Source organism: Lissotriton vulgaris, chromosome 2_1 (assembly GCF_964263255.1).
Source record: "Lissotriton vulgaris chromosome 2_1, aLisVul1.2, whole genome shotgun sequence".
NCBI lineage: Eukaryota > Metazoa > Chordata > Amphibia > Caudata > Salamandridae > Lissotriton > Lissotriton vulgaris.
Genome location: NC_141687.1, coordinates 922,338,299 through 922,357,385, shown reverse-complemented (window position 1 = coordinate 922,357,385; position 19,087 = coordinate 922,338,299).

The window sequence follows — 19,087 nt, the reverse complement described above, 5'->3', positions numbered from 1 at the left end:
ATTGTTTTATCATGTCCCACAGAGGTTGCATTTAAGCAGTAGTTTTGTCTTCATTATATGCTTTTATGACTTGTATTGTCGAATAAAGCAATAATTGGCTTTGCTAGGATGTGTCCTGCTGCAAATTTAGTATGCCATAGCTGTGAGAATCGATGACAATGCGAGATAAATTGAGAGGTTAGGTAATGAAAGTGGGACATAGGGTAGAGAGAGGTGAGGTAGTGGAAGAGAAGGGTGGCAGAGAGAGAAATGAGCTAGAGACAGACTTGAGGTACAGAGTGGTGAGGTAGAGAGGAGAACAGAGACAGAGCTGAGAGAGAGGTAGACAGATCAAAATTACAGTGATGGGAAATGAGAGGGACAAAGTACTGAGGGCAAGAGTGAAATTAGATTGAGGGAAAGGTGAAGTAGAGGGAGAACAGAGACAGGAATGATAGCAATACAAGATATGTCTTTCCGTTGAGAATAGGGTAGAGGTAAGGAGAAAGCCAATTCTCAGTGGGTCAGTTGAGGTAAGGTAGAGGACAGAAGATATGGGCAATGTGGTCAGTTCTGATTAAGACAAAGAGAAAGTTTATTGGTGTTGGACCCGGCCCTTTGGGCAGGTTCACCCCGAGACTTTTTGCTTTTTCCTAGCCTGTTTCTGGAACCTGGTGGTGGTGATTTTAGGCCTCTGCGCACTTTTTCACTGTGGTACAGTGTAAAGTGCTTGAGCTCTCTGTGTATGTCTGGTGAGTGACCTGCCCTCCCATAGGAATGAATGTGGAATATGTATGCCCATGGTTGTTCCTGATGTGTGGGGAGTGCAGGGGCGAGTTTGATATGTGCGAACTCATGAGATTGAATGCTGCGTAATGGTATATGCGGCATGAGTGTGTCTAGTCTAGAAGTGCCACTTTTAGAAGTTGGCATATTTGTGTAATTTGTGTCTGGCGTGTGATTGGCTGGTGAGCCTGGGTCAGGAGTGCCTGGGCCTGTTTGTGGATTGACTGTCTGGTTTGAGGGTGACAGGGGCTGGAGAGCCCAGGAGGTTGTCTGAGTCAGCCAATGGATGAAAGGCAGCATCTGCTGCCAGGGAAGTAGGAGGAGATGGCACCTGATAGTGAAGGGCTGTGCCAGCCAAACCACAATGCTGGCTCCACCCCCCGCTGGGCGACTGTCACCTCTGTCCCTGATACTGACAGGACTTCCCTATAACCAGTTCTAGCTGGTTCTCACACTGCCTACACAAAGACTTCAAAGACTTTTCTGTATATAAGAAGGGGCTGTGTCCCCTTCCAATTTGTTCTTGTTTTCTGGACTTGAATCTACCAGGGGCATGCTGCTGCTGGGGCTCAGGGGAATCCCTGGGCCCTGCCCAGCCCCTGGACCTCTGATGGACATTCCTGGACTCCTGGGGGACCCCTCTACCTTGCTTGGGTTGATGGGGGGGACTTGGCTTTGCCCCCTGGGAATCTCTGGGACCTTTGCAGCATGGAGAAGCTGCATTTTCCTTCAAGGGACCTTTTTTCTTGCCTTTACCCAGGTTTGTTGAAGCCTAAGCGCTTTGGAGCGCTTGACTGGTATTTATAGCGCCTGGGAGCGCTGTATATTACTCCTAGCGCTTGAGAGCGCTTTATTTTGGACCCGTAGCGAGCGTGTCGCTATCACGCATTTTGCGTGAGGTTTTGCAGCTGCCACCCTGCTTTTATGCCCGATATTATTATATTTTTATTTACGGGTGCCACCCCGTTTTTATTTAATTATTGGAGGCCGGTGCCCACCCAGCATTGCCCTCGTGGAATCACCGCCGCCGGCCCGGAGATCCTAGGCGCTGCGCCCGCCTCCCAGGCGAGGGCCGCGCTGCCATTGGCGGTCCTCGAAAACCGGAAGACAGGCAGGCCCGGGCGTGACGAAGGCGGGGCCTGCCATGGGGAGGAAGTGTGGCCTGGAGAAGAGCGGAATGTGGCGCCTGCCGCTGCGGGGCTCCCGTGACCAAGGGGGAGCCCCGCACCCAGAGAAGAGTCGGCTGAAGGTACCGGCGGGGCTCTGTTCCCGAAGAGGAGCCCCGCGCTGCGAGAGAAAGCCCGCGTAGCCGGTGAGTGGGGTCCGGTGCTGTGAAGAGGAGAGGGGGGCGTCGGGGCACATTGCCAGTGCCCGCCCCCCCCCTCTAGTGGTGCATAGTCCTTGTGGGGGCGCTGAGAGGCCCTGGGGGCATCACGTTGTTTTTGAGCCCCGAGACGCTCAAGCGGCATCTTGGGAGTTACCGAGTCCCCCGAGGGGGGACTCCCACAGAAGGGCCCAGTTCTTTGTTCGGGCCCACAAAGCTCCTGCATTGCTGAGGGTAGAGCGGCCCCGGCTGGCAGCGGGCCGCTCTCCCCACCCTGGCACACAGTCCTTGAGCCTAGTGAGAGGCTCGTGGGGGCATTTCTTTACTACCGCATTTTTGTGTTTAGTGCCCAGAGAGGCTCGAGGTGCCCTATGTGATTTAAGAGCCCAGAGAGGCTCGGGGGCCATTTTCATGACTTCGAGCCCCAGAGGGGGCTCCAACGACCCCCCACAGTTGTTTCAGAGCCTGCTAGGCTCAGGGGGGGTATTTTGTTGAGGAGCCAGAGGGCTCCAGAGAGAGAGGATTTGCTGCAGAGCCTGTGCGGCTCCACCATTTGAGGTGCAATTCGCCAGAGGGGCTACTGAAGGCCGTGCCACAGTTTTCATGATTCTCCAGATGCCCAGCAATTAGTGGGCAGCTGCACCGTTTAGGTGCAAGTTGGAGAGTGAGTCCCTGGGTGGGACAGAGGTGGCACAGTGGTGCCAGGCCTGCTGCAGCTGCGCAGCACTTAGTGCCAGCTGCAACGTTTAGGCCCTTGTGAGTGTTCTCAGGTGCCCAGCAAGTAGTGGGCACCTGCTACATTTAGGTTTTGCGCCAGTGGCGCACCCTTGACTAGCGCTGCATGGCAGCGCGCCCTGACATTTGGACCCAGGACATCTTTGCCCCAACAAGGCCAGTTGGCCTAGGGACTGCCACAGGGGGTGGCTTATGTAAGTTCTGCGCAATGTGATTTCTATGTTTTTAATAGTATTTGCCTACTGTGTGTTTTTGCGCTAGTGTGTTGTTCTGGCTCCTCTGAATGTTTTTAGGCATCATGTGTCTTTCTTTCCCTGCGCTGCACCTCTGAATGTTTTAGGCATCGTGTGTCTTCTTGCGCTGCACCCCTGAATGTATTTTATTGCATCATGTGCTTTGTTCTGAACACCGCTGAATGTGTAGGTTTATGCATCATGTGTTTTTCCTTCCTTACGCATCATGTGTTTTCTCCAGTACCTCTGAATGTGTTTTGATGCATCATGTGCCTTGTTATGACACCGCTGAATGTATGTTTTATGCATCATGTGTTTTTCCTATTACTCCTCTGAATGTGTTTCATGCCTCATGGGTAAGGTGTTCTTGTTTATACCCCTAAATGTATTTTATTCTTAGGTGGTTGTTCTTTTTAGTACAGATGGTCCTAGTGGGGTCCTGGTACCTGTTCCCAGTAGTTACTGGATGTGATTTATAACTGTTACTTTGTGCAACAGTGATTTTATATTCTTTTATTCTAATTTCTGACAATATTTCATTTCTACTAAGTGCTGATTCTGACAGTGGCCATGTGGCCCTGTCTAGTAAATAATCCCTTATGAATGTTGCCCGTGCCAGTTGGCACAATGTACATGTGTGATTTTTATCTGATGTGTTTTTACAATACAAAAGTTATTTTAATATAACCTTGTGTGGAGTCCCTTTTGTGGTGTGCCTAGTATGTTGTTGCTGTTGTGTGCTGGCGCAAACGCTCTACACATTGCCTCCAAGTTTAGCCTTACTGCTTGTGCCAAGCTACCAAGGGGGTGAGCAGGGGTTATCTTGGTGTGTGACTTCCTTGCCCTGACTAGAATGGTGGTTTCTGCCTGGCTTTGGCGTCAGCCTTAGCCTACCAGAAATAGCCAGTTCTAACAATTGGGTTTCTGGGTCGTAGTTCAATAAAGGAAATATTAAATGGGCTATCAGGGGCGAGGAAAAATGATAAAATTGTATGGAAGTGTGTACCTAGAACTTGAGTACATGTGGGTACCCCTGGCTGCTCACTGTGTCTGTTAGGGGCACAGGGATCTTCCCAATGAATGTTATATAATGCCTAGCACTTCACCATGCAGCCTAAAAGGTCATTATGTTTAAGCATGTAATGTCTAATTGTTTCTGGTTAATTGTTGAAGCTAATGATGTAGTATTGTGTGGCAATGTTTATTATACAAATAAACAGATTCCCAGTACTGTTCACTTTGTCTGTATTTACTATAACTTAATAAAGAGCAATATAAAGAAAGAGAATGTTCTTGGAGATAGCTGGGATTGGGGTGTAGTAGAATGAAAAGAATGTTAATAGTGTGAGTGGAAGACAGGATGTTAATGTTGTATGTGTAAATGCTCATTAAAAAAGACAGAAAATGAACCAGTTTGTGTCAGTATTTCTTGCACCGCATGATTTTCCCCCTTTGCATTGGTGGGTACCTCTTTATCATCGTCAATGTCATGAAGCCGAACTTCTCACCATCAAGGGTAGACTTCATCTTGCTTTGAGGTTATTTGGGAGGCAGCAGGAAATCAGGGTGCAGTCCAGTTTCTCTGGTGGAATAACTGCCCTTAAAAGAATATTATGCATTAGGTCCTCCATTATATTGGACAACATGGGCATGACTATGTATTTTTTGAGGATATGGATTGCATTCCTGCCTTGTGGCTTAAGCCTTTTTGCTGTACATCCTCACAGTCACTCGCCTTGTCGTATTGGCATTCAGTACTTACATCTGGTTAGTAGCTGGAGACCATATGCTATTGACAGTGCCTGAGACCATAGTATGCATCGCTGTCATCAATTTTTTTTCCCCCGAAGTTTTATATAGCGCAAACTTGACCCGAAGTTATAAGGTATCAGAGCACTTTACATGAGCACCAGTTGCGTTACAGAAGGACATATATTCATTTTTGTTAGGCACAGGGAGATTAAGTGATTTTCCCAGAATCACAGGATGTTGAGTGACATTGCGAAGCTCTATCCCTGTTTCCCAGATTTGAGGTCGACCACCCTTGCCGTTAGACCAGCTAGGGTAACAGGTTTACCGTGATATGCGTTCTTTTCTCACTGCGCCACTGGATACAACCTGCAACTCACTAATGAGGCCCAACGAGGCCAAAACCGGTCAGCGATTGTTTGAGCTGCAATCCAGAGTGGACCTGGTTTGGGAGTCCAATATAGACTGTTCCTATATGAGAAGGACCAATAATGATTCAAATATGGTTGCCCTTTTCTGGAGTGGCACAATGAGGAAAACGATGCTACGGATTGCAGCTGTAGCCATTGCCAGTGGCTGGGACTTTTGCAAGCAATCCACCAAATCACATTCACATGTTAATATCTGTCTAACACAGTTCATATTAATGTATAGGTACCAGTCACTGAATTGCTGTGATGGAGCCGGGTTCCACGGTCGAGACTTACTCTGGAACCCCTGGCCAATGGATTTTTATTTACTGCTTAAAAGTGTAGAGGGAGGCTCGAGGAAACAGGGTGTAGAAGAGCATGCAGAGGTATTGGCACCTTCTTCCATACTATCTGGGAATGTCCATCCATCAAACAATTCTGCGGGGTAATAATTGCATGTATGAAGGCTGTAATTGGTGACACAATATCATTGTCCCCTACAATGTGCCTCTTTAATGTATGGGAACCTACCGACCTCAATTAAGCTAAGCAGCTCTGGACCACTATGGGACCAAAACACAATAATGCCCGTACATGGGGGGTGGCGGCGACACCGACTCTGGCTGAATGGAAGTATGATATGGATTGGTGTATGATCGCTGAAGTGGATGTGTACAAGAATAGAGGGTGCCCCCAGAAGTGGGACTGGGGAAAATGGAATGCATTTAGAGGTAATATATGTAACCCTCTGAATACCCAGAGATTTCTTACTGGTGGGATGGAGAGCGGAGTAGATGACCCAATTGCAGCTATATGAGGTGGATCTACATGCCATTGTCAAAATGCTTTGTAGGGCATAGCGGAAGATCGTCCCCATGTGGGCTAAGTGATGCACTGCTGCTAAGCTGTTTTATTTTAAACTGTTCAATAAAAAGATATTTTTTTAAAGTGTAGAGGGGAGAAAAACCATTTCCCAATCTTATCTCACAGTTTTAAAGAACCTTGACTCAGAAGAATCACTGACTCCTGATTCAAAGTTTTTAATTTATTACAAAGCCAAGAACAACTGGACATACAGGCACCTCAAGATGAGAGTGTAGAAATACATTGGAACTAATACGAAGTCAAACCTATGGGTAATGTTGAAAATGTTAGGCATACAAAGGATGACCAGTTCTAGAATCAGGACGCAGAACATAATTGTGCCTACAATGAGCGTCTTCTTCATTGAAGATTTGTAAGTAAAAAGCATTAGTCTGTCCCTACACTACCACTAATGTGACATCCCTACTTAGCATTGGCCAGTCAATTTTAGGAATAAAGGTGTCGGCACGTGATGACTTCCTAAGAATTGCACACACTTTGATTGGGTCAAGTAGCATAAAGCAATAGAGCTCGCTTTAAGATGCTCCTTCCTCTCCAGGCACGGCAGAAGCCCCCGGACTCTGTCCCTAACCCCATCTCAAGAATCATAAGACACTCCTATCATCACATCATGAGATCATCCCATCTAGTTAGACACCTCCATGCTTTGGCTCAATGACCTTGATTCCCAGGCTTTCTCCAGCAAGAATGAACACCGTCCCTTGTTATCAGTACTACTTGTTCAAATGTATCCTCTCCTCCCTAAGCCTAACTCCTAAAACAAAAGTGATATTCTAATTAACAAGGATGAATTTCTCCACCTACTACAGAAACGTGAGAAAGAACAGGCTCTGCATTCACATGAACATTATGAGCAACTTATCTGGAGAGCCGGGGAAAAATACACACGAGGTATACAAATTTAGCTAACATAAGAATTAATATGAAACTTCATTCAGCACACGTTTACATGAGCATTATTACTGTGCTGTGCCCATTTAAATCAGTACGTTACTTAACAGCAAATTAATTTCTCATTAGTCACTTGTGAAATCAAAACATTAAGGCTTCATCAAATAGATCACAATTACAATGTTAATCCCTTCACATTGTAGGAAAGTATCTCTAATACTTCACTTTACATGTCATTACATTACACATTCTAATAAGAAAATGTTAGTACAACAAAGGATTATAGGTAGGTACGAACTAATTGTGATTATAATGCACCTCTACAAATGGAAGAGCAAAATTGCGCTCTATCAGTCGCTTTTTTAACAGCTCTTTCAGCCTGATTCATGAACGGGCCGTTTTGCGAGGCTCAAATAGCGAATCATAAGGAATCGCTATTTGAGACTCGCAAAACGGTATTCATGTAGGAATCGCAATAGTAATTGCGATTCCCACTGATTCCTTATTTGCGATTAGCTAATTGCTAATGGCAAATAAGGAATAACTCCCCATGCATTCCTATGGGCCAAAAGGCCCATAGGAATGCATGGGGAGTCATTCCTCATTTGCGATTAGCAATTAGCTAATCGCAAATGAGATTGCGAGTACAAGGGTGCCAGGGGTGTCCAAAGGACACCCTGTAGCACCCCTGCATGGAAATGAACACAGGTGTTGCACACACACATGTCCAAAGGACATGTGTGTGTGTAACGTGCAACTCAGAAAAATGCATTTAAATGCATTTTTCTGAGTTTTCGCAATTTACCGCGAGGTTTGACCTCGCGGTAAATTGCGGCCCGAAATTGCGATTTCGCAAATGTAAAATGAATGAGGAATTACATTTAAGGAATCTCAAATAGAGATTCCTTAAATGTAAATCCTCGCAAATATGCGAATTAGCAAATAGCGATTTTTGCATTTGGGATGTTGAATCCCAAATGCAAAAATCGCACTCGCAAAGGGCCAGATTCTCAGAATCTGGCCCTTTGCGAGCCGATTCGGCCTTGATGAATAAGGCTGTTTATTACCACTAAAATGTTTAACACTAGATATAGGATTCGCTTTGTTTCTTAAACTAGTGCTGTAGCTGATTCTACAATGGCTTTGACAAAAACTCAGTGGGATCTCTAAACTCACAGTCGTGCAAATGTTCCACTGTTTTCATTTGCACCAGCCATCTCTAAACAAGGTGTCAGAATCCATTCCTTGCATTTGTTTTACACCACAGTTATTCTTCAGTGATCTTGGATTCGTGTTTACGGTCTTTTTCTCGTGCAATGAATGCTAATCCCTCACTGGTTGGTTGCGAATCCCCAGTGTTCCCCACCCCTTAATAAAAAAAAGTCTGGGTCACAAAATCGTGTAATTAAGCATCCTCAGCTCAACGTCCTTTACTAATTTTCTGGCTCCAAAACATTGGCACAAGTTAGCGCTTTCTGGCAGTAAATAACACAATTGAAACAGTGTCCAAAGACCACATGGAGCCCTGTGTGTCTCTGAGTGACGCATGGGAATTGTACATAGCGGGGGTGGGGGCCGGTAAAGCAATGATCATTTGACCTACACTAATTAACCTGTCAAATAAAGAATGTTTTAAAAAGTGTGTTCTATTTCACGACAAGGAAGAACGCTCATAGATGTTTCCAATCTGTTCGGCCAAGGAAGTCTGCCTTTAAATTATATTTTTTCCCCTCTTGGGTTCCCCAGTGCACGCTTGCCAATAAGATAAAGTTGAAAGGAAGAACTGTTCGGCCCAAACAATAATGGATTGGGTTGTACAGATTGGTTTAATAAACAATAGTAGAAAATATGTATTATTAGCGAATATATAATGGCTGGAGATTTGCTTGTTTTGAAGCTCTTTATATAATTGAAATTCATTTTTATGCGCGCTAAGCGGAACTATCTCATCTATTGATGGAAGGGTTTGTTGATATAGTCCAAAATGAGTTTCTATTTCTCATGGGAGACTGATGAAATGCGTCAAAGGAAATTCATATATTTCTCAATACTGCTGTTGACAAACGCTTTTCATTTTATATTTTACAATCCTACAAGGACAGTATTGCTGACCTTGTCTATTGCACTTTAAATTGAAACAGAGTTCGAGGAGAGTAATCTGGCATTTCACAAAGAACAGAGTTAAATTTGGAGGGCGTAGAGCCTCGAAATTGGTCACAGGTCATACCAGACTTCCTCTGAGTTTTGAGGCTTTACTCAAAGGTGTGTGTTAATTCCTTGGGGCCTCATTTATGAGGCCCCTTGCGCCATCGGAACTTCACTTTTCATGAAGTTCCGTGGCGCAGAAGCCTGCGTGGTATTTATCAGGCAGCAGTACCCAGTTTTTGTGGCGTACTGCTGCCTGATAAATATCAGTCCCTTTAACACAGTGTACTGCGTTAAAGGGGCGTGCAATGGGTGTTGCTGGGGGCGTTCCCAGCAACATCCATGGCCTTTTGACACTGCCCCAGATTTACGAGAAATCGTAACACTGAAGCAGTGCCAAAAGCTTACGCCTCCCCAGGGGAGGCGTAAGGGAGGCGCAACAGGGAGAAATGTTTTTATTTCTCCTCATATTTCCTTTTTCTATGTGTGCTGCATTCTACAGCACACATAGAAAGAGGAAAAGCCTCTTGTGATTATTTTTGTACAGAAAGGTTTTCCTTCCTGTACGAAAATAATCTTCCCCGCAACGCAGGCACCCTTGCACCATTGTGCAAGGGTGCCTGCGCTGGCGCAGGCAGCCGATTGTGCGCCGGCGGAGGGGAAAAGGACAGGAATACGCCATATCTTGTAGATACGGCGAATTTCTGCCCTTTTCTTTTGCCGTAGGGAAGCGCAGCAGGAAGGCCTGCTGCGCTTCCCTACGGCAAAAAGTCATAAATGAGGCCCCTTATATTTAATGGCGAAAAACCTACATTGGTGCACTATATATGGGCAACTCTCATTGTCCCCCTCCCGCTCTGTGACCAGAAAAGGGAGGTCTTCCTCTCATTGGCTGGCCTTTGCCAAAGAGGAGTGTGAATATGAGCTGCGGCCCGTGCAGGTAAGAGCGGTGAGGCGGTGGGGGGACGACAAGGTAAAAAATGTTTATATATTTAATTTTCTCTCGTGGGCATCTGTGGAATCCCCCCAACCCAGCCCCACCAACCCACCGCCCTTACCTGCACGGGCTGCAGTTGGTTAATATCTGTGTGCACGTGTGAAAGGGAGTGTGCATGAGTGTTTTCCCAGCCCTGCTACACATCATGGGCCTCCACTGCTTTATAAGTAGGCCTCCCGGTTTTATGGTATTTATTTTTTGGACGTTTCTGTCTGTATTTATCCATATTTATTTTATGCTGATTTTATCTGTATTCACCCATATTTATTTGGAGTTTTGTGGAAAAATGAAGTGCAAATTCGTATATTTGCACATTTATGTAACCAATAAATTGTCACTCATGCTTGAATGCCTGTCAAGTTTCAATTCTGTAAACACTGGCAAAAGATAAATCAATGCACTTATTTGAAAATATGCACATTTCAGTATCAACATTGTGCATATCTCCTGCTGGTAAAGCCTCATTAATAAAAGTCCTTTCTTTTTTAACCCTCTTACCTGGTAAACTGACATAATATCGATTCCAAAATATCGTTTGGACAAAATATTGAGTAAAAAATATAGACTAGCCAAAATATCGACCAGACATAATATAGACTACAAAAATATCGAGTAATATCGATATTAATAGCCAAAATATCGAATCAAAAATATAGACTAGACATAATATCGACTAGATAGAATATAGACAAAAAAAATTGAAAATAAGGTAGTTATTAATAATTTTTAATAATTGTGTAATATAAATCTGAAGCGGGTTGTGGGTTTATAGGGGAATAGGGTGGGAAGTAATCGAATTATAATTAATTAATTATGTAAATTAATAATAATTGTTAATTAATTATTAATTGGTAAATAATTAAAATATAATGGTAAAACAAAAAAATAATAATTAATTTTTAGTAAATTATTTTCTGTAGCGGGTTGTGGGTTTATAGGGGAATAGGGTGGGAAGTAATTTTAGTATAATTAATTAATTATGTAAATTAATAATAATTGTTAATTCATTAATAATAGGTAATTAATTAAAATATAATTGGTAATTAATTATAAATATTTAATTGATAAATAATTATTATTTAGTAAATTATTTTCTGTAGCAGGTTGTGGGTTTATAGGGGGATAGGGTGGGAAGTAATTTAATAATAATTAATTAATTATGTTAATTATTAAAAATGGTTAAATAATTATTAATTGGTAATTAATTAAAATATGATTGGTAAATAATTATAAATATTTAATAGATAAATAATTGATATTTAGTAAATTATTTTCTGTAGTGGGTTGTGAGTTTATAGGGGGATAGGGTGGGAAGTTATTTAATAATAATTAATTAATTATGTAAATTAATTAAAATTGTTAATTGTTAATTAATTAATAGTCATTTTAACCCCTACGCTATCCAGCGCTTTCCCTACTGTTGCACCCACTGGAGTGGGAATAGTAATTTTAACCCCTACACTATCCAACGCTTTCCCTACTGTTGCACCCACTGGAGTGGGAATAGTAATTTTTACCCCTACGCTATCCAACGCTTTCCCTACTGTTGCACCCACTGGAGTGGGAATAGTAATTTTAACCCTTACACTATCCAATGTTTTCCCTACTGTTGCACCCACTGGAGTGGGAATAGTAATTTTAACCCCTACGCTATCCAACGCTTTCCCCACTGGAGTGGGAATAGTTTTTTTTACCCCTACGCTATCCAACGCTTTCCCTACTGTTGCACCCACTGGAGTGGGAATAGTAATTTTTACCCCTACGCTATCCATTGCTTTCCCTACTGTTGCACCCACTGGTGTGGGAATAGTAATTTTTACCCCTACGCTATCCAACGCTTTCCCTACTGTTGCACCCGCTGGAGTGGGAATAGTAATTTTAATCCCTCCGCTATCCAATGTTTTCCCTACTGTTGCACTCTTTGGAGTGGGAATAGTAATGTTTACCTCTACGCTATCCAGCGCTTTCCCTACTGTTACACTCACTGGAGTGGGAATAGTAATTTTAAGCCCTCCGCTATCCAATGTTTTCCCTACTGTTGCACTCTTTGGAGTGGGAATAGTTATTTTTACCTCTACGCTATCCAGCGCTTTCCCTACTGTTACACTCACTGGAGTGGGAATAGTAATTTTTACCCCTAAGCTATCCAACGCTTTCCCTACTGTTCCACCCACTGGAGTGGGAATAGTAATTTTTACCCCTAAGCTATCCAACGCTTTCCCTACTGTTGCACCCACTGGAGTGGGAATAGTAATTTTTGCCCCTACGCTATCCAACGATTTCCCTACTGTTGCACCCACTGGAGTGGGAATAGTAATTTTTACCCCTACGCTATCCAACGTTTTCTCTACTGTTGCACCGACTGGAGTGGGAATAGTAATTTTTACCCCTACGCTATCCAGTGTTTTTTTACTGTTGAATTCACTATAGTTGTTATAATAAATTTTAACCAAATTGCTATGCTACGGTAAAAATATTATATATGTTTAGTTAATAATATGTATTTATATATATATATATATATTTTTTTGTTGTTGTTGTAATTTACATTAATTATTTATTAATATTACATTTATTTAATCATTTTAACTAAGTTTATATTAAATATATTTATTTATATATTAGTTTTAACATAATTTAAAGACATTAAAAAAACGATATTTTGACAGTCTATATTATTTACAGTCGATATTTTAGAGTCGATATTTTTGTACTTACCTGTATAAAGATAGAAACTCGATATTTTGTCCCTCGATATTTTCTCATCGATATTTTTACAAGTCGATATTAATGGGCTCGATATTATTTCAGTGATCCCTCTTACCTATCAATCCATACAGCCAGTGGCCTGGCTGGTATTGCAGACAGTATTTAGAATTACTGTAAAAGCAACCTATTTTCCGTTTTTATCCACATTTAAAAATAAATAAAGACAAGAAAATAAATGTTTTCTGTCTGTATTTATCTGTAAAAATCAGTAAAAACGGAAAACAGGGAGCCCTATTTATAAGTGTGAAATTTCAGATCCTCCCTGTTTAAAGGTTTGCAAGGAGGATTCTGTACCGTTTTCAGAACCAGAGAAGATCTTAAGCTGGAAGAAAAATAAGTTGAGATATGGCAAAAGTGTTTAACACTGTCAACACTAGGGCTTCTAACTCTTGAATAACACTACCAGGGTTATGGCAGGCTGTGAAAGCACACCACTGTACTTTAAGATTAACCTGTGACAGATTCTTCTCAAAACCATCCAGAAGAAACAGCATGATAGATGAGACAGAACAAGATTCGGAAGATAGATTGTGAGAACAACACCATGAGTCAAACGTGCTCCAATGTCACAAATAACATTTAAGTGTAGAGAATCTTCTCGATCCTTGAACCACATCAATAATTTTGGAAGGTAAACCTTCTTCTCAAAATTTTGCCTTTCAGCCTCAGCCTCCAAACTGATAAGAGTGGGGCGCAAAGGAGGTTGAGGGACGCATGACCTTAGAGGTGCGGGGAAATAAGGGAGACTCCATGGAAGTTGAAGAGCCATCTCTCTGAGAAGTGTGAACTAAGTTCTCCTGGGGCAAAATGGGAGAACTACCACAATTTCTGCTTTCACCTGCTGAATCTTCCCCAACAATATCTGAATCAGAGGAAAGGGTGGCAATGCAAACATCATATTTCTCGGCTATTTTAGAGAAAGTGAATCCACATAGACAGTTTTTCTGGATGCAAAGAGATCTATGTAAGGGGTCCCAACTTTCTTGCAAAGTTCTCAAAGCACTGTTCTGGATAGTTTAAGGTTCTGAGAATAGGGAAAGTTCCTGCTCAGGAGGACCCTTGAGGTGAACTGCTGCAAATGAAGGAAGATGCTTCTCTGCCCAAGATGCCACAGAGTAAGCTACTCTATTCAATGAGTGTCTGCGAGTAGCTATTATGTCCAGCTCTCTGGGGCTCCTTTCACAAGATATTTTCCTCTTCTTTGCCATAATGTTGAGCTAGGTCTTTCGCAACTTAAAATGCCTTCCAGTCTTCCTGTCTGCCAGCTCCTCCTGGGACAAGCTGTGGGAGAGCACAGTGTTTTCTGCCATGGCAGGAATCACCAATTCTGGAGACCAGTCATAATCCTCCCATGTGTGCTGCCTCTCTGGCACTGTACCTCAGAGCTTTATGAACCTCAAATCTCTTGGAGCCCTTTTTGGCTGGAAGTTCCCTTCCTTACAGAACTCCTTGAGCTCAGTGACAGTGTAGTTCTCCAGGTTGAGGAGCTCAAATTTTATTTCTGGAGGTATGAACACATACAGTCAGGCAGAGAAAGGGTGAATGTGGACAAACAAAAAGAGCCAATCAAGAAGAAATGAAAAAACTCAAAAGTGTGTAAAAAATTGTATCTGGAGTTTAGTATAACACAAAATCAATGCATGGAACTGCACAACCACAAGTTCAGATCTCAACCCTGGACACCAATGAGGGAAATTGAATTACTGGTTGATGGGGTGAAATCCTACTCAAGTAGCAAGCACATTTCTTGTCAGGGTGAACATAAGCAAACCCCAAATCAACCTGTGAATAACCCTCTGTATCTGGTGTAGTGTGTCACAAAATACAACTTGTTTAACTTTGAGGCAATCTGTAAAGTATTTATGCAGTACCTCAAATAGTAATAACATGAAAGCACAAGACAAGAAAAATCTTGCAACAATTTAGAAAAATATAGTATAACGTAACATATTATTTGACATGAAAACAACAACATGAAAACAACAAAAATCCGATCAGTAAAACCGGAGATATGCAGATTTCAGTTCAGTATAGCGTCTAAAAACATAAAGCGCCTCTCACAGTCATCTGGTTGTGCGAGACCGGATGAAAGCCACAAGTTCAGGCTAATCGCAAAGGAGCCTGGAGTGACTACAGGGAGCAGGTTACTCCCGGGGAAAGATTTACTTCCAAAAGTCCTGCACAAAAAGTTATGTTCACCTTGGAGGGGGCCGTGAGGAGCAGGAAGAGCGTTGTGGGTGGTCTTCGCCTTAGTGCAAGGAGCAGGCCAGGTATCACAGCTGGTTGCTGCTGAAGCACGAAGATCCTGTCAATTTATTTATTTATTTATTTATAGTGTTTTATATAGCGCGGACAAGACCCGTGGGTATCAGAGCGCTTAACAAGGAAAGAATTACATATATAGATAGTAAAAGCAGTACTAACAACAAGAGAATAGTGAGGTAGAAGGCAGTATACTGTATGGTCAGGAATAAAAATATATATTCATAATGACTGTGCAAATTAACATTATATGGCGGGCACGGATTGGTTTGTGTCATGGTAACTAACCATGCCCGTTGAGGTAGGGTTATAAGGCATTCCAGTGCATATCCATGATAATAATAAATAAATCAAGTGTGGTAGAAGTTATATATAATAATTGTGATAGATAGTTAAGGTTCCACATATATGGATAAATAAATCAAGTGAGATAGACGTTATATAGTATGACTGTGAGATATAGTTAAAGTTCACACATATATGAGGTAGTAGTGAAGTGTCAAGCCTCGGCTTGCGCACGGCAACAGTTCATTGTCCGATGAAGATCTTCCCATTTTCCATGAAGTGGGCGGCTCTCAGTTATCGTAATTGATCCATTCCAGTGATCCTTAAGTTTCTCAAGTAGGGTATTTACTCATCAAGTGGCTCTTCAGTTCTCGTTTGAATGTTACTGTATTTTGAATCTTCCTGATGTTAGGAGGGAGTGAGTTCCAGATTCTGGGGGCGGCTCCGGAGAATGCTCGGTTGTAGGTCTTTTTCTTGTGGAAAAAGGCAGGTCGTAATAGCAAATCTCCTGCGCTTCTAGTTGTTCTGTTACCTCCTGAGATCATTAGTTTCTTGGCTAGGTATCTGGGTGTGTTGTAGTGAACTGCTTTGTGTGTAATACAGGCCATCTTCATTTGAATTCTGGCCTCGTAAGGTAGCCAGTTTAGTGCTTTCAAGTGAGGCGATATGTGATCGAATTTCTTTGTTCCCGTAATGAGTCTCGCCGCTGCGTTGAGGCAGGCTTTTAGAGGTGCTGTTGATGTTTTTGGCAGACCCGCTAATGTGGTGCAGCCGTATTCGATCCTCGAGATGACTAGTGATTGTATAGCCAGTTTTAGGTCTGTCTCAGTGATAAAGGGTCTCAGTTTCCTTAGGTAATTCAGGTGGAAGCGGGCGCTCTTGGCCATTGAGTTAATGTGGTTTTTCATGTCGAGGTTCTTATCTAGTGTAATTCCTAGTGATTTGGCAGAGTTAACTAGAGTCGGGGTGCAGTCAAGCGCTGTCACCAATTTAGTCCACTCTATGACTTCAGATTGGCTCCTTGTCGGTGAGATTAGCAGGAATTCAGTTTTCTGGGCGTTTATTTTCAGATGGTTCATTGTTAACCATCGTAGAGCACTCGTTAGTGTCTTGTTCATTAGTTCAATATCCTCAAGGGAGGCGATCTTTATGTATAGTTGCGTGTCGTCCGCATACATATGATAGGATACCTGTGATTTTTGAAGGATCTCCGTGAGAGGTTCTACATATAAATTGAATAGATCTGGGGATAGCGTAGAGCCTTGTGGAACCCCTATTGCGTTGGGGCTCGGGGAAGAGATTGCTTGGTTGACTAGGAATCGCTGAGTCCTGTTCTGTAAGAAAGAATTGAACCATTTCAGCACGTTTCCAGACAAACCCATCCTGTCTTGTAGTCTAGTCATAAGCACTTCGTGCTTTACCGTATCAAATGCTGTTGATAGGTCTAGGAGGATCAGTAGGCAAGATTGATTTCGGTCTAGGGCTTGTAGGGCGTCATCGACAATGTGCAGGATCGCAGTTTCGGTACTGTGCCCTGTCCTGAAACCTGATTGGCAATCATCCAGTAACGAAAATTTAGCGATGTGTTGACTTAGTTGGCCCTGCACGCATTTCTCAATGAGTTTAGCCAGTAGAGGGATGTTGGTCACTGGTCGATAGTTGTTCGGGTCTTTAGCATCAGCTGTCGGTTTTTTGAGGATGGGCATCACCTGCCCTGTTTTGAGACAGTCAGGGAGGGTTCCTTGTGTAAGTGAGGCGTTTATTATCTCGGTCCAGATCGGAACTAGAGTGTGGCTGATTTCTCTTACACACTTTCCTGGTAATGGGTCTTGAAAGTGGTTGTTCGGTCTAAGTTCCGCTAGCGTTCTGGCGATCTTTTCCTGGTCGTATAATTCAAATGTGTCCCATTTTGCCTTATTTTTAGTTTGGAGGCTCTCTGGTGAGAGATTGGACTCGTTGTTGGATGGAGGCAATGCCTTAAGGTTAGTTGCTGCAGTTGTGAGGTCATCTTCAAGCGATTTAGATTTTTCCGTGAAAAATGAGGAGAATTCCTCACAGCTTATGGGAGTTATTGTATTCTCTAAAACCGTTTTGGCTAGTTTATTAGACTGTTGTTTTAGAATCTCGAAGAGTTTTCGTGGTCTGTTTCTGGCACTGTCCAATTCATCCCTGATAAATTCTTTTTTGGAGTTGATTATTTTTTTGTTGTATTCTTTTCTTGTTTTTCTGAGTGCTTTCAGCTCAGGGGAGGAGGGATGTTGTCTCTACCTCCTTTCTGCCATTCTCAGTTTGTGTCGGTCCTCATTCAATGATTCGTTAAACCAAGGATTTTTTGGTTTCTCTGATACCTTTTTCAGTTTTTGGGGCATGGTGTCGTTGACGATATTACCGATTGAGGTTATGTAGTGATCCGTCAACTCATGGACCTTTTGTTTATTGTTGGGTGGCTTCAGGTCTCTCTCACACCTTTTAACCAGTAGTTCAGTGTTAGCCTCCTTTGTGTCACGAATCAGCTTCTTGAGCTTGCGTGGTTGCACAGTCCTACCCTTTGTCATTGTAGGTATCGTGAATGTTATGATGTGATGGTCAGACCAATCACACGGGTCTATAGCAAGGATAGATGTCTCATCCTTTCTTGAGATAATCCAGTCTAAGGTCGCTCCTAGTGAGTGAGTGGGTTGGTTGCATGCTTGTACAAGCTTTAGCTCATTGAGGAAGTCTTTAAGTGAGTTGACCAGATTATCACCGCCGTCATTCCAATGGAGGTTAAAGTCGCCTAGGAATATGTTATTGGCGTCCGAGTTAGAATTGGTCGTTATGATCTCCATCAGTTGTTCTGTGAACTTAGCGTTCTCTCCTGGTGGATGGTAGAATGCATGCAGTTTGCAGCTTTGATTCTTAGGTGTTCTCACATTAAGACCAAGGTATTCACAGGATTCTAAGGGGTCAGATTGGAAATGGCAGACCTCGATCTCCGACCGGTGAATGCAAGCTATGCCTCCTCCCACATTCCTTGGTCTGTCTAGCCTGACGATGTTATATTGTGGCGGTACTAAGAGATCCATGGTAGGAGATGATGATTCATTGAGCCATGTTTCCGTGAGGATGGCCAGGTCAATTTCCTTGTTGATGATGAGGGTGGCTATGTCTGCTGCATGTTTATTAGCCGAACGACAATTAAGTAGGAGGCAGTTCAGGGGTTTCTGTGCTTTAACGAGTTTTCCATTATCCGATTCGGATGCAATGAGCTGAACATGTTGTAGATTTTGGTGGATTGCTTTCCTATCATTCTTTCTTGCCGTTCTACTAGAGTCAATAGGTACCGTTTTGATATTTTCCTCCATACTACGGGCAGGTTGTTCATAGGACCTGAGTAGGGCCCGAGTTTCTTCATTCGACAAGGGCTTTGTCCTGTTAGGTCTGTTGTGTCTAAGTACCAGATTCTGGATGTGTGAAACCTTGGTGTGCGTGCTTATCGTCGTCTCCCAAATTTTTCCAATTGTCTGTGAGACTTTCATCGAGTTATGCGCCAGGTTATCTACAAGTTTCTGTAACTCCTTGATTTCTTTCTGTGTTCGGGATGAGTTCTTGTGTGAGGTAAATCTGGCTGGATGAGTATTGTAGTTTGCTCTTCTCT